Raw genomic sequence first — 15593 nt, forward strand, 5'->3', positions numbered from 1 at the left:
ACCCTGGGTTGGTGTGTTTCTTTCCAGCCTGATCTGTTTCTTCTTGTGGAATTTATCCTTTATCTCCTTCTGTTCCATGCACCCATTGTCTGCTCCTAAGTGGATCAGACAGGTGGGATGGGGGAGCTGACAGGCAGAGGACGTGTCAGACTTCATCAAGAAACTGTGGTCCCTAGTTTCTACCAAATCATGGAAAGCAACTTGAAAATCTGGGAGGAGGACTTTGGAACAATACAAATATTCCAGGTACCCCTGGAATATTGTAATATTTTAGGACTTTGAACTTAAAACTGGATTCAGCCCTTCTTTCATTTTGAAGAAGACCAACCAAGACTCACAGTTTAAATTTTTAGTTGTCTTTCTTCTTTTCCTTATTATCTTCTTTTTGTTTTTCTACCCTCTTGAAGCTAAGTCTTTGAGACCCTTGGCACTGGCAGTCCTGTTTTCATTGCAATCACAATTTTAGAGCTTTGACAGACTGGTCCCTGGGACCTGCAAGCCCAGTTGGTGGCTGGGTAACTGTATGTCTATGTTTGCACAACCAGAAACAGAGTCAGTACCTTCTCAACAGACAACAGTAAAGCATTGTGATGCGATACTTGCATTTTCAGAGCATGCCAGCCTGTTCTGTTAAGAAAGCAGCTCTGTGGCAGGCTCAGATGTGGGCCCACTCCTTTGATCCTGTTGAAATTTCAACATAGGATTCTAGCCTTCTCCTTCTTCCTTTTTATAGGAAAATGTATCAAGAAACCAGGACACCATGTCATGTTTTGGCCTCATTTGTCCATATAGACAAATTGTGGCAAAGCAGTGAGCAACATAGAGTGATTCCTGTCCGTCTGTTATGTGTGGCCTTGGAAGTGTTGTCATGATGGTAGAAAATGCTGGGAACGGTGTCTTGTAAAGTGAAGATGGGCTGTAATGCAGAAATGTAGACATCTGAAGCCTGGTGGCATCTGGGCTTGAAATGTCTTGGCATAAGCCTGGCACACAGCTGTAGCCAGTGTTTGCAAGTGAAGAGTATCACTCCCCTACCCAGTGTGTTTGTCCGTTTTCACACTGCTATAAAGAACTGCCTGAGACTGGGTCATTTCTAAAGAAAGGAGGTTTAATTGACTCACAGTTCTGCATGGCTGGGGAGGGCTCAGGAAACTTACAATCATGGTAGAAGGTGAAGGGGAAGCAAGGCATGTCTTACATGGTGGCATGAGAGAGAGAGAGAGAGACAGAGCAAAAGAACCCACACACATTTAGATCATTAGATCATGAAAACTCCCTCACTATCATGAGAACAGCATGGGGGAAACCGCCCCCATGATCCAATCACCTCTCACCCAGTCCCTCCCTTGACACGTGGGGATTACAATTCAAGATGAGATTTGGGTGGGGACACAGAGCCAAACCACATCACCCAGTATGTGACTTGTCACCCCTATATTCTCTAAGTGTTTAAACTGATCACATGAATCATCACAGTTAGCCAGCTGGTAATGGCTCTTAGTGAGGGAGGAGCCCCAACTGTCCATTCTTAGAAGCGCAGCCTGGGTGGGGTGGCCACCAGATAGAGACTTGCCCTACAGTAACCTTGTGGGCTCGGGCAGAGGAAGAGCCCAAAATGGGCTCCCAAGGGACCTGCCCATGAGTCAGAAATGGGTGGAGCCAGAGGGGTTGACAGACAGGATGTATCTGGTGTGTTCCAGCTGCTGGTTTCTTCAGCGCGGGGGGGCCAAGGGTAGTTTTGCTGTCTGGCTTCCTCCCCACTGCCCTCCCCAGCCACAGCAGCACCTGTGTCTGTCTTCCCTCTCCCTGCTCCTCCTCCCCTGCATGCCCCATCCTTTGTTCCTGGTGCCTGCAATTCAGAGTCTGGATGGTTTATCACTCCAGCACACAGAATAGAAAGGAAACTGAGGCAACAATGGTTAAGGGACTTGCCCATGCTCCTGGGCTTGAGAGGGGCAAGCCTGGGATGAAGGCAGCAATTTCCAGCTCTGTGCACTCCGACACGGTGGCTACACCTTGCCTAGCACAGGGCCTTATGGGGTGCCAGGATCCATGCAGCCAGAAAGGAAGCAGAGCTCTTTCTGAAGACTCTGGTGCCCATAGGGTTTCCTGCTGTTGGTGGTTCGATTGCCATTGCTGAAGAGTTTTTCCTGCCAAAGCGTGCTAGCTGCAGAAGTCCTCTCTGTGCCCACTGTTCTCCCAACACCAGCCTGCTCTTGGGTGCTGCATCCAGTTGGCTCCAACTTGGGTACCATATTTCCCCAACTAAAAGCCAGGACAATCAATAACAGTGCGCATTAAATGTGGATCTTGTGTTGGGGCTGCAGGAGGAGCTGCATCCCACTGGACCTCACCCACATGGGTCGCCACTCTCCTGGTCGGCCTCTGCGCCTCTTGGTCCTCCAAGTCGGCCTCTTTTGCTCCTCCCATAGATGGGTTCCTCCTCCCTCTCCTGTTTTTGTCCCTCTGATTGCTGGCAGTGGTCTCAGTCCCAGCCACACTTAGGTTAGGCCGAGAAGTCAGAGCCCAGCCTTGCTCTGCATTTCTCTCTTCTCATGGTGGCGGAGTTTGTATTTGGCATCATCTCTGTGCGACCCCAAGTGTGATGTTGGGTCAGGGGCTACTTCTCTGACTGCTCTCAGTGTATTCATTTTGCTGTCTGTATCAAGTCCATTGTTTTCACCTTTTAAAAATTCAGTTTGATGCATTGAGCGAATTGTAATGATCACGCTGAGGCTGGATGTCCTGACATTGCTGGGGAGGTGTCTCCGAAGATAAGAAGTGAAGGAGTTTTGAAAGCACCTGGTTCTGGCCAGGTGCGGTGGCTCACACCTGTAATCCCAGCACTTTGGGAGGCCTAAGTGGGTGGACCACAAGGTCAGGAGTTCAAGACCAGCCTGGCCAACATGGTGAAACCCTCTCTCTAGTAAAAATACAAAAAAATTAGCCAGGCGTGGTGGCAGGCACCTGTAATCCCAGCTACTTGGGAGGCTGAGGCAAGAGAATTGCTTGAACCCGGGAGGTGGAGGTTGCAGTGAGCCGGGATCGTGCCATTGCACTCCAGCCTGGGGGACAGAGTAAGACTCCGTCTCAAAAAAAAAAAAAAAGAAACAAAGTGCCTGGTCCCATGCTTCACAGTAGGGCAAAGGAAACAGGAGCTCAGGCACAGAGCTGATTCGCTCAAAGGCAGAGCCAGGCTGGGACCCAGCTGTTCTGACTCACAGTCCAAGTTCCTTCCCATTACAAAGACACTGGACCACTCCAGTTGTTTCCAGGAAAGACTTTTTCTCACGTGATTTCACCCAAAACATGGTGCTGCGATACAAACTCAACATAGAATGCCATAGCAAAGTTGGGCATTGTGACCAGAATAACTTTATGAAGTCCTATGTAATTATTTTACAGAAGGAGAACTTTACAATTCTTATGAGAAAGGCCATGCGGGAAACAGTAGCGGTATTTTTAAGGAGGAGATGCCAGGCACTGATTCTTTAAAATTTTTGAGCTTGACGATTACTAAGCATTGAATATAGCATTTTAACAAAACATCTTGTATTTTCAATTGTAGTTACATTTTCACCATATGATTAATGATGTCTTTGGAGGGAAAACTAGATCATATAATAGATTCCTAGCAAAGAATGTAATTGTGAGATGAACTATTCTCAAGAGAGAGGAGTACACCCCAAGGATAATTTCCCCGGCTTCGGATACAGTAATTACTCTCCCTCAAGGAATTCACTCACATAGCTTGTGCCAATGGGACAAAGGGCTCGGAACAATATCATCTTTGGTGTTGCCACACAAACTGTGTTGGGGACAGATCAGAGTGATCTGGTTTAGCTGTTCCTCCTCACCCTTAGCGGCCTTTGCTTCCTACAGAGTAGACACTATGCTGAGAATATTTAGGAATGTGGTTAAAAGTAAATTCACAGAATAAAATTCTTCTTAGGTAAAGATGACAGGGATGAGCAGATCTTATTGTAAGCTGCTTTCAGAGCCCATTCACACAAGGGTCTCATTTTATTAGGGTGTGACTGGCCACAGTGAGCAAATGGAATGCTTGGGTACTCGTACACTGCCCATCTCCCAGGGGATCCCGGCAGTTTCCAGGCATAGTTGACTGAATGAGAGCCGTTCTTCAATCCACTTGGCTCACGGGGCCGATTCAGGAAGGATCTGCGTATTCTCCCTGTGGAAAGCTGTGACATGAGGCTCAGAGATGTGACCAACGTCATAGGGCTGGGGAGGAAGGAACTCAGAACCAGGTCTGTGTGATTTCAGGCCAAAAAGGAGCATAGCAAGTGCTTAGCCCTGACGTGGGTACAAGACTGGACCACCAAGGCACAGCTGTGCCCAGCCCCATGTTATGAAATGGTTTGGGGTTGTCTTGGCTGTAAACTGATGTATTTTACTTTTAATTGGCCTGCTTGGATGTCAGTGGCCGTTGGCCCTTTACAGGGATTTCCTGTCCCTCTGGAGAGGCTCCAGCTTCCCTCTGCTCACCAGGAAGGGGAGGTTGATATGCATGGCGTGCTTTCTCTCCAACAGGTGAAGCGATTCTCAGAAATCAAATTCACCTCCCAAGATTACCTAGAGGCGAAGTTCAGGTTGAGAACAAACGTAGCCATATCTGGGGCTTTAGAGCGTTTTCTTTCCTATCTGCAGTCAGGCTGTGGCCTCCACATGGTGATGCTCTGATGGAACGCCATGTCACCTCATGCTTTGGAACCCAACCCTCCAGCCTCATCCTTGCCAAAAACCAGAAGGGGTTAAATATTCCGGGAAGCGCCAAGTCCGATTATCTGTATTGGTTTGCTCCTAAGTTATAAAAATGCATTTGGACACCTTTCTCAAATTCAGGGTTGCTTTCTCATAATTTCCATAGCCATTTCACAAGGCCTGTAACGACGGACCATCTCAAGTGCATGGAAGGCACCATTAATAAATCCTTTCAGGAATTCCATTAAGGGAAGACTGGATTCCGACCAAGTGCTGGTGACTTGATCCAACCTGCTAGAACAGGGAGGGGAGGCAGCCCAGTGAAAGGCAGAGTGTGGAGATCCTGTCGCTAGGGGGTTTCAGAGGGGCAGGTGATCAGGCTGAAGGGGGATTGATAGTTCCCTGGCATGAGTGAGTTACTTTTGTGCCTCTTCAAGGCTGTTATGCTAAGGTGGGCTTTCTCGTGGGTCCACAGGACATTTCTTTCAGTCCTTCACCTTTATTGGAGGCTACAGCTGATTCCTGGTACGGTGTGGTGGCCCCAGGCCACTTGCAGGGATGGCTTGCTTGAGGCTGGGGCATTGACAAAGAGGAGCCCAATGCCTGAGTCTGCCTTGGGGAATTCAGAGGACTGGAAAAACCCTTCTTTTCCCTGCTGCGGCCAGTTCCTAGGCTTTTAGTGGTCACCGGGATGGGTAGGCGGGCTGCTGCCACTCAGGCCCTGAGGGGTAGCATTCCTTTGGTGATGAGGTCTTCCGGCAGAGTTCTGACCCCTCTGCCTTACAGGGCGCCAAAGAGGCTTTGAAAAATGTTGAGAATGGACCAACTCTCACAGCAGATTCATATGAGATGAATGTTTAGCCACTATGTGCAAGTCCAAAGGGGTTTGCTACTTTCTTGGACAAGCTTCACATCCAAGGGGCCTAGATGCTCCCCTCCAGCCCGCACATTCTCTCCCTATGAGCATGTTGCATGGGAAACCAAACCCTCACCAGCTGGGACCTGGGATCTGGGTGTGTGACTCCTTAGTGTGGCATTGTTAGCTGTGGCAGCCTCCCTGGACAAGGCTCGGATGGCTCTGCCAACATTGGCCTTGGGGTCTCCTTTTCTCTTTGCCACCCTCGGATTGGCAGGTTCTTTATTTGGACATGTTAATACTTTGTCATTTTCCCAGAGAGTGCTCGTATTCTTGAACCCTCTGGCCCCTTCAGTGAGACTCTGTAGGACTGAGCTCTGCTCCGTGGGGGTTGGTGTCACTGTTTAACTGTTGAAGGATGTTCTTACCACGATCATTTTCACCTGCATGGTGGGTGCCCCCCTGCCTTCCTCTACTGCCTTGAATAGGCTTGTATCTTGAAAAGTTCACATTCTCAAATGGAGGCCCTCCCTATAAACCAGAACCTAATCCACCAGTCCAAGAAATAACCAAAGGTGACATTTTGCTGAACACGACACCGTTTCTTTTGTTTATAAATTGGCAGGAAAAAAAATGTTTAGAACCATACACCTGCTCTTTCTGAGTTCAGTTCTAGAATCAACAGATTAGCAATGAACAAAGAAAGCCATGTAGGTCAGATTAAATACATCTTGAAGGACTAAACTGTAAAACTAGGGATTTGTCATGGAGGTGCATTCTCCATCAAATTCATGTGGATGAAGTTCTGACACCTGCATGGGAAAGCTTACTCTCAAATAAAATGTCCCCAGTGCCGACTGTTTTTGCTCACGTTGTGAGAAAAGGCAACAAGATGGGTTTTCCGTCATGAGTGGTGGCGAGTGGGCCTGCAGGGATCCAGTCTGACCTGCAGCCAAGAGTTTTACTTCCCACTTTGTCAGCTGTGTGCTGTTTTGTCACCGTGCTCTGTGGGGTAAATGGCACTTGGTGTCAAAAGTAAGACACACCAGGGTGACTTCAGGGCTGTGATTACATCCAGCTGAGACCTATATTTAGAGTCCGAATCTTGTAGCCAAAAGGAGTTGTGCTGCCGTAGCCCGCCCTCCTGCCCCGTGGAGGGAGCCTTCTCATACCATTCCTGACAAGGGACAGCCAGCTTCTGTCTGAGCACTTCCAGCAACCAGGAACTGACACCTCCCAGGCAGCCGGGCTATGTTTGCACAACTCTCATTCTTAGAAAATGCTTCTGTCTGTTGAGCTGAAATCTGTATCTGAGCAATGTTCATTTGTGGATCCAGGTTCTGTTTTTTGAAACTCTGCAGACCAAGTTAATCTTGGTCTTGAAATGAGCTCACAAATGAAGGGGAAAAGCCCAGCCAAGTACAGAACAATAACCAAATACATTACAATCCAGGGCTACCTCAAGAGAAGGAAATAAGAAGTACATGGCCCTTGCAGGAAATGAGATCAGAGTCCTGCTTCAGGAGGTGGGCATCACAGCAGCATCCGCAGGGGGCAGGGCAGTGGGTAGGTGTCCCTGCTGGAAGGTTCTTGCTGTCTATAAACTGATAGGGATGGAACTTGCTGGAAGGGCAGAACCTGAGTCACGTTCTTTCTGTTTCTTTTACTCTTATAAGGCAACTTGGTGCCTTCCAACCAAAAAAGTCCCCCTCTCTGATATCTCAACTGCCTATCTTGAAAGTGAACCTTTTGGCAGGAGTTTTATGGGATTTCTCAGTTGTTATTTCTCTCCTCCCACAGTTTTGGGAGAAGGTTTTTGTTTGTTTGTTTTTATTTTCATTTTCATTTTTTTTTAGATAACTGGTGTTTACTGAGCAAATCGTGTTTGCTTTATTTGGCGATTTGCCTCATTAAGCCTTAGGGGAGCGGCATGGGACACACATCAGTATGGGCATCTTCTCCAGAAGGGAAGGAGGGTGGAGGGGGGACAAGGGCCTGCCCAGGACCGCTGGCAGGTAGGCGGCAGGTCCAGCACTGGACTTAACACCTGGGGTCCCAACTCCCTGCCTCTATAAGCGCCACTGAGAACTCATCTCTCGCAGTTGCTCAGACCCAGGTAATAAAATGAGCTGTGTTGAGTTTTCCTTACCCAAGACATAAACCCCAAAGCCTGCTGACAATGAGGGGCTACAAAAGGCCTCCTGGGGGACGTGTTTCGGGAATTCTTTCATAGATGCAGGTATGGGGGCATCTTTGGCCTCTGTCCTTTGTCCCGAGCTCCCCGCACCTGGCTGGGGGCTGCACTGGACACCTCTGCCCACCCTGGCCCTGGGGTTATCAGGCCACCTGGCCTCCACCCAGACGTTCCCTCCCAGGGCAGGATTCATCCTGGCCCGTGGTGATGTTCTGCCCACTGAGTGGCAGCTCTAACGCAGGCTCTCCATACTGAATAAAAGCCCGTCCTTTCTCTGGCTGGTGCGGGTGCTGACTCTGCAGGCCTGTGGACGCAGGGTGAAGTTCGCGCTCTTGCCGGAGCTCAACGCCCGTGAGAAAACAGCGCTGCCGGAGCCCCCTCGTTCGCGCAGGTGCGGGCGGGAAGGGTGCGCGCCGCCGCGCGTGCGCAGTGTCCGCCCGTCCGCCGCCGCCGCCGCCCGCGCCGGGGTTACTCCCGGTCAACGCTCGCTAGTAACCTCCGCGGCTGAGCGGCGGCGCTCTGCGCGATTGGCTGCCGGCGCCGGGCGCTGTTGCCAAGCGGGAGGAGGCAGCTGCAGCCCTGAGCAGGGGTCGCAGCCTCCCTGGGACAGGGGCGGCCCCATGCCTAGGGAATCACCCGGGCAGTGCAAATCTCAGCGCCCCGCACGTCCTCGTGTTCCCCTCCCTGGGTCCAGGAACACCGGGCCAGGAAGCCCGAGAGCCCTGGTAGTACGAAGAGTCGCCAGTGTGGACCTGAGGGTGAGATGTTGCCACCTGGGGCGGCCTGCGGTCCCTTCAGGCTTGAGCAGTGACTGGGAGACCCCGGGAATGGAAATGACGCGCAAATGCTGGTGTGGCGTCCGCAGGGAAACGGCCCGCCGGTGTGTGGGGTCTGCGCCTCTGTGGCTTCAGCAGCGTCGGGGAACTGCGGGAATCTTCCAGACTCATGTTTAAATCAGAGAGGTCTGTCCACGAAAAGAGTCAACCTAAAACATTTAAAGAGATTTATCCTGAGTGATCATGACCCGTGACGCAGCCTCAGGAGATCCTGAGAACACATGCCCAAAAGGGTCGGGAACAGCTTGGTTTCATGCTTTTAGGGAGAGGTGAGGCAGTGATCAGTACTTTAAGATGTACATTGGTTCCGTCCAGAAAGGTGGGACAGCCCAAAGGGGGCCTTCCAGGTTATAGGTAAATTTAAAATTTTTTTCTAATTGGTTATTATCGATAGAAAGGGATGTCTGGATTACCATACGGGGCTGTGGGGACCTAGGCTCTATCATGTGGATGAGGCCTTCAGGCAGCAGGCTTGAGCGAGAACAGACCGTAAATGCTTCATATCAGACTTAAGGTGTGTGTTGATGTTAATGTTCTAGGGTATGATAAGGCATGTCGGACGGACCCCCACTTCCTGTCATGTCCTGAAGCAGTCTTTCAGGTGAAATTTTAGAGTGCCATGGCCAAGGAGGGAGTCTATCCCCGTGGTTGCAGGGGATGGTTGCCTTTGAATTTTATTTTTGATTTACAGGTCTTCAGGTGGCACAGTTTTCCTAAGAGACAGGTGATTTTTGATTCCTTATAAAACGTGCTGGTTTTGGTTTCAGCTGACAGTGTAGGGTGGAGCTGTAAGGGAGCCAGGGCCTCCTGGGGTGGGTCCAAGCATGTCTGAGGCTTCTCTGGGGTCAGCACTGAAAAATGGCCAGGATGGGGTTTGGAACCTTGGAATTGCCCTTGGGAATCTGCAGCGTTGGCTCCGCTAAGCCGGCTGGAATCCGGAGATCATGCTGCAAGGTCACGCTTCCCGGCTGCCTGACGAGTCACTTCCACCCTGGGCAGGTTAGAGGCAAGGACAGATCACAGCTGAACTTTACGGCGTGTTTTCCAGGGCATCTATTACAGTTTTTTGAGACCAGGGCATTCTCTAGACACCCAGCGGGACTAGTTCCCTCGGGCATAATTTAGGTGTTTTGTGAAATGTTAAACATCGTCTTTCAGATGCTTTGCTCAACCTTTTGGGCTCCTGACCAAATGCAAAGAGACCCAAGGACTTGCTTTTCCTTGAAGTCTTGGGTTTTCGTTGCCTGCTTGCTTATTGGATTTTGTGGCTGTGGAGCTCGCATTTCTGTAAGCCCATATAGAAATGACAGTTTCCAAGCCAAAGCCCACTAAGCCAATGGGTGGACACAGGAAACCAGAGATGGTGGTGGATGAAAATCTTTGCAACAAGAAGGAAGGGTGCATCTACGATAACTATGGTGTTACAGTAAGGATGTGTGTCACTAACATGAGAATGGACTCTACACAAAAGTCTGTTGAAAAAGGGAAGAGCCCTTTCACTAAGTTTCATATTTATCAGCGCTCACATTAAGAATTACAGGCAGAAGCTGCAGGTTTCCTGTTTCTGAAGATCTGCAAATGAGTTTGTCCAGAAAATGGCTGTGTCCTGAATGGTGTGAGCAGGAGGCCATCCAGCCTTGTGCCTCTAGGCCTCCTCCCCTTCAGTTGTCATAAATGTGCCATGTGCCCTGGCCCAAACCCAGCAGCCTTTCTCTGAATTTTCTGGTTTAGAGAGGAAAATGGGCAGTGCCAATTTGTCACCTTCTCTCTTCCCAGGGGCGTTCTGTGCTTCTTGAGAACTATCCCTCAATCTCTGAGTTGGCTAAGTCTCTATCTAGAATATGAATTTTAAAGAACTTAGCCTGGCCAGCAGGGCTCCCTTGGAGCCCTTTTTCTCTCCCAGTTTCACATCTCTGCAGCTACTCCCCATGGGCTAGCCAGGCTGAACTGCCTGTCATTCTAGCATTTGTGCTTTCTTTGGGACACACCCTCTGCCAAGAACCCACCTCATCTCCCCAGGCTAGGGGAAGCCTTCCTTCATTCACCCTTACCTCCGTGGCCAGGAGAGTCTTTCCTGGTTATGATCGTGCTCCTCTGCCCCTATGATCATGGGTTTATGGCGCTCACCGTGGGATTTTGTGCTTCTCTTCTGAACTTCCAAAGTTACCCCTGCATCTCAGCTGCCCAGCCAGCACCTGGCTCAGAGCTGGCCTGCAAATGAATGAATGGAATCACAAAAAGCTAAATCACAGTACAAGAGCATATACTTTTACCCTTAAAGACAGCTTGGTAGAGAGGAGAAGTAGAGAGGAAAAACAAGAGCCTTGAGATGCTGGGCTGTTTTGATCTTCCCTTACTGTGTCAAACCCATGAGCCACCTCTGACTAAGCTTCATGCAGGTGGTTTCTGAGGGCTGTTTCTTTGGCCTCACTTACAGCACCGTGGATGGGCGGAGGGGCGGTTGGGGAATGGTAAGAGCCTGGATTCTGGGTCAAGCAGCCTGCTCTTGAATACCAGCTCCACCTCTTCTTAACCATGTGACCCTGGGCCTCAGTTTTTCATCTACAGAACAGGGCTGTTCCGAGTGCCACACTCAGAGGATTGGAGTGAGGAATAGCAGAGGTCATCACTATAGCCAGGGCTGGCCCACAATAGTACTCAAGGTATTTTAATGTTACAGGTCAAATTTTGCTAAAAATTGTGTTTTTGTGTTCTTGGTTTCATGAAGCCAAACACTTCTCATTCTAGTAATAATAGTATTAGCTTGGTATTTATTAGTCTGTGGCAGTAACTTACTCTGTCTTCACAGCAACCCTGCGGTCAGGTTTTCTCCCCATTCCCTTTGAGGGAGGAAGATGCTGTGGCCGGGAGCAGTGAGGAATTTTGCCCCAGCAGCACGGAAAGTGCCATCTCTTACACAAAATGGGGATTTCAAGTCTCAACACTCTGAGCTCTCTGCTTTTTCCCAAGACAGGCTACATGCTCCCTGGAGTTGTCCTCCTAGAGAATTTTTGTGTGGTTCCTTTTCTGAGACTTTTCCTGGTTTCTTACTCATGGCTCCTATTATGACTAAGTTCAGACATATTAAATCCCTCTATCTTGAGACTTGTGTACTTGCGTGTACAAGACAGGTAACAGTCCTATTATTTCTGAGAGCTCTCTCAAGTACTTTCAGATTGCTGGGTGACAAGCTTTGCATCTTTGAACTATTTATATTTCAGTTTCTACATTTGTGAGTTACTGGATGGAAATTTCCACCATTGAAACAAAGCTTGGCAAGCAACGTTACACTTCAGAATTTGGCTCATTGGCAAGGTTGATGCAGGTTATCTTAGGAGGATGTGAGATGTTATCAGCTCCTGTGTGTTTTAGTCTTGTGGCTAGATGGTCATGACTGAAAATTGAGGATGTCGTGCCCACTGCTCTGGTTTTCAGCTCGTGGCAGGGAGAGGTAGCAGCAGTGCTGGGGTTGGTGGGAGCCACTGTCTCACACCCATTGGCAAGGTGTGAACGTTGTTCTTGGATTTGCAAATATTTAATGTAAATCCATTAATGTTGTAGCTTTATAGAAAATGCACTTACTCTCCTTTGCGGTAATACTAAATTAATATGTAACAAGGAGGTTAAGATGAATTGAACTATATGTGGAGCTTAGTTAAAATTTTCTTTCTCCCCCTATTTATTTCAATAAAATGATTCCAGGTGTAGCACTTTTTAGCAAAATGCCCTCAGTAAAGGAGGAGGCCGTATAGGACAGAGCTTGGGAATGTGGGCTCCACGGTAAGAGAGTCTGGGTTCAGAACTGGCTCCACTACCCACTAGCAGGGCAACTGGTGACTTATCCCTCCTGTAAAAAGGAAATATTAATAATAAAAATATCCACCTTATTAGATCAAATAGCTTGATACCTATGAAGCACTGTGACCAGCATGTGGCACTTAATAAACCACGGCTACCCTTCTTATATGTGATGTAATAAAATCATAATCTCTTAGAATCACTAAGATGGATCAAAGCCTTTTAGCTCTCATTCTAAATGTTAAGTGTGGCTTGATACCTTAGGCTTTAGAAATGAAAGGGAAAGAGCAAGGATTTAGTTGGTGGCCACTGTTGACTGGTGGCCACTGTTGACTTAGCGTTTCCTAGGCGCCGGGCAGTGTGCTCAGGCCTCACACCTACATGCTCCCATGAGCCTCACTGCTGCCCTTTGAGAGGGGAGGGGCGAGGGCAGGTGGAGGAGCCTTGTCCGGGGTCACAGGGCTACAAGTAGCAGAGCTAAGAGGTGACCCACGTAGCTGCTTCTAGAGCCCCACACTGGTCCCCTGGCTGGGCTACATCTTGCCTTTGTGTGTCTTTGGGTGACCCATGCTCCTAGAGCCAGCTTCCGGTTGGGGCAGAAGAGTTTCCGGGGCCTGGCCTCTGACTAATACGATGGCTACTGCTCATCTACTCTGTGTCACAGAAGCTCACACCACTTGGGTGATGAGCCTTTGTCACGTGGTCTCTTCAGAATCAGCGAGCTGGGCAAGGGGCTGAAGCTCCAGAAGGTTCCCCTTTGGTCATTTTTGGGTGTCTGGTGATTGCCAGGCTTCCAGTGTCTCACCACTCAAATTGGAGCCCCAGAAAAGGATCATGATGTCATTTCATCCCCTGGGCCGTGGTTGTGGGAGCCCGTGGTGCCTTCTGCAGGGCCCTGGAGAACGTTGTGTGTGCTCATCTTGGGACAGGCAGGAGAGGAGGGCAGGTGGCAGGATGAGGGCGCCTGCGGCCTCCAGGTCACACAGTGTTATGCCAGGCCATGGTGCCTGCCATGCTGGGTCTCCAACAGCCACACGAGGTGCTGCTTCCGTGTTATCAGCGAGGAAACCGTGGCCTGGAGACAGGTGGACGATGAGTTCAAGTTCCTGCTGCCAACAGGTGGACCCCAGGACCAAGCCTAGCCCAGCTGACACCTGGCTCCTCCTGTTTGCTCTTCGAGATCATATGAAACAGCCAGTGACTGCCTAGGGCCATAGTCCTTTTCCGTGAACTTGAAACATTAAAATGTTTACTGCCTTCACACTTATGGCTTAAAAAGTCGTTTGTGTTTTCTTCGAGACGGAGTCTCACTTTGTCACCCAGTCTGGAGTGCAGTGGCGCGATCTCAGCTCACTGCAACCTCCGCCTCATGGATTGAAGTGATTCTCCTGCCTCAGCCTCCCACATAGCTGGGATTACAGGCACCCATCACGCCCGGCTAATTTTTGTGTTTTTAGTAGAGACGGGGTTTTGCCATGTTGGCCAGGCCGGTCTCAAACTCCTGACCTCAGGTTATCCACCCACCTCGGCCTCCCCAAAAGCTGGGATTACAGGCGTGAGCCACCGTGCCCAGCCAAAAAGTTAATTTTAATGAGAATGAAGCCGCATTGTTGAAAAGTCTGATGAGCTTGGGAGGTTGTCTAATGGTGGAGACTACCAGCCAGTTCTCATGGCCTGGACCAGATTAAGCCCTATTGTCTGTCTTCTGGGAGAGTAAATGGCATGATCAGCACAGGCCACGCTTGGTCACACCCACCAGATGTGCGTTCCCGCACCACCCAGGGGACCAAGGGCGCTCAGGTGGGGACTTAGGAGGGAATTCAGGGCATGGGCAGACCCTCTGAAGGACTTCAGGAGGCTTGGGATCTGGAATGGACACTCTAGCCTGACGGTCAGCAGTCCTGGTGAACAGCATGTTGGTCTCCGGGAGTCTTATCCTTCTGACTGTCACAGACACATAGTGAGAGCACTGGCCACATCCAGATGTGACTGCCTCTTGGGATTCTGATGGAGATGACCCTGGCTGGGCCGCCACCTTTCAGCGTCCATTTATCATAAAAACCAAGTGCACAGCGGAGATGCTTTTTTCCTGGTGACATCTGTGAGCTCACCGTAAACGGAAAGGGGGAAATGCATCAGAGTGTGTTTCTGTGGGGAGTTTAAAAATCCCCAGGGCAGTCATCCCAGCAGTTTGGGAGGCTGAAGCGGGTGAATTACTTGAGGTCAGGAGTTCGAGACTAGCCTGGCCAACATGATGAAACCCCATCTCTACTAAAAATACAAAAATTAGCTGGGCGTGATGGTGCATGCCTGTAATTCCAGCTACTCAGGAGGCTGAGGCACGAGAATCACTTGAACCCGAGAGGCAGAGGTTGCAGTGAGCTGAGATCGCACCCCTGCACTCACAGCCTGGGCAACAGAGTGAGACCCTGTCTCAAAAAAAAAAAAAAAAATCCATAGGGTGTTTATAATTTCATACTGTTTCCTAAGAGGTTCTCTTGTATTAAAAATGCCCTGCTGGGTGCAGTAGCTCACACCTGTAATCCCAGCACTTTGGGGGCTGAGGCAGGAGGATTTCTTGAGGGCAGGAGGTTGAGACCAGCCTGGGTATCAGTGACTCTATCTCTATTTAAAAAAAAAAAAAAAAATAGCCAGGCATGGTGCATGCCTGTGGCCCCAGTTACTTGGGAGGCTGACACGGGAGGATCACTTGAGGTCAGGAGGTTGAGGCTGCAGTGAGTCATTATCACGTGACCACACTGCAGCCTGGACAACAGGGCAAGACCCTGTCTCAAAAAAAAAAAAAAAAGAACTCCCCGTGGTGTTTTTGGTTACTTGTTTTACAAACGTGCTTGCCACTGAAAGCACAAAATAATGAAATCCCTTTCTAAAGCACATGGGGCCAGCCACAAAGTAGACTCCAGTACATTTTATTTTAAGCAAAGTTACAAAGCACGTGCAATTCTTACTACTGTATTTTGATTTTCTGAGTTTCCTTTAGGAAATATTAGCTTTTTAAAAAGACTATACAATGGGCCTGGCACAGTGGCTCAGGCCTATAATCCCAGTGCTTTGGGAGGCCAAGGCAGGAGGACTGCTTGAGCCCAGGAGTCCAAGACCAGCCTCAGCAACATAGCAAGATGCTGTCTCTACAGCAAATAAGATTAGCAGAGCATAGCAGTGTGCA

At 49.4% G+C, this 15593-nt stretch overlaps 1 protein-coding gene across 3 annotated transcripts in view; it reads left to right on the plus strand.

Annotated features, from left to right (window-relative positions):
• The window catches only part of ABCG1 (ATP binding cassette subfamily G member 1), a 78136-nt gene that overhangs the window by 7477 nt on the left and 55066 nt on the right, over positions 1–15593 (plus strand). The window contains exon 1 of one of the 3 annotated variants that reach the window (XM_073010806.1): positions 8322–8530. The exons of the other annotated variants lie outside the window; for them this stretch is intronic. The gene's annotated coding sequence lies outside the window, so the exon portion shown is untranslated. Of the gene's footprint in view, positions 1–8321; positions 8531–15593 lie in introns of those variants that run through there. 3 annotated transcript variants of the gene reach the window in all.

Source organism: Chlorocebus sabaeus, chromosome 2 (genome assembly GCF_047675955.1).
Source record: "Chlorocebus sabaeus isolate Y175 chromosome 2, mChlSab1.0.hap1, whole genome shotgun sequence".
Taxonomy (NCBI): domain Eukaryota; kingdom Metazoa; phylum Chordata; class Mammalia; order Primates; family Cercopithecidae; genus Chlorocebus; species Chlorocebus sabaeus.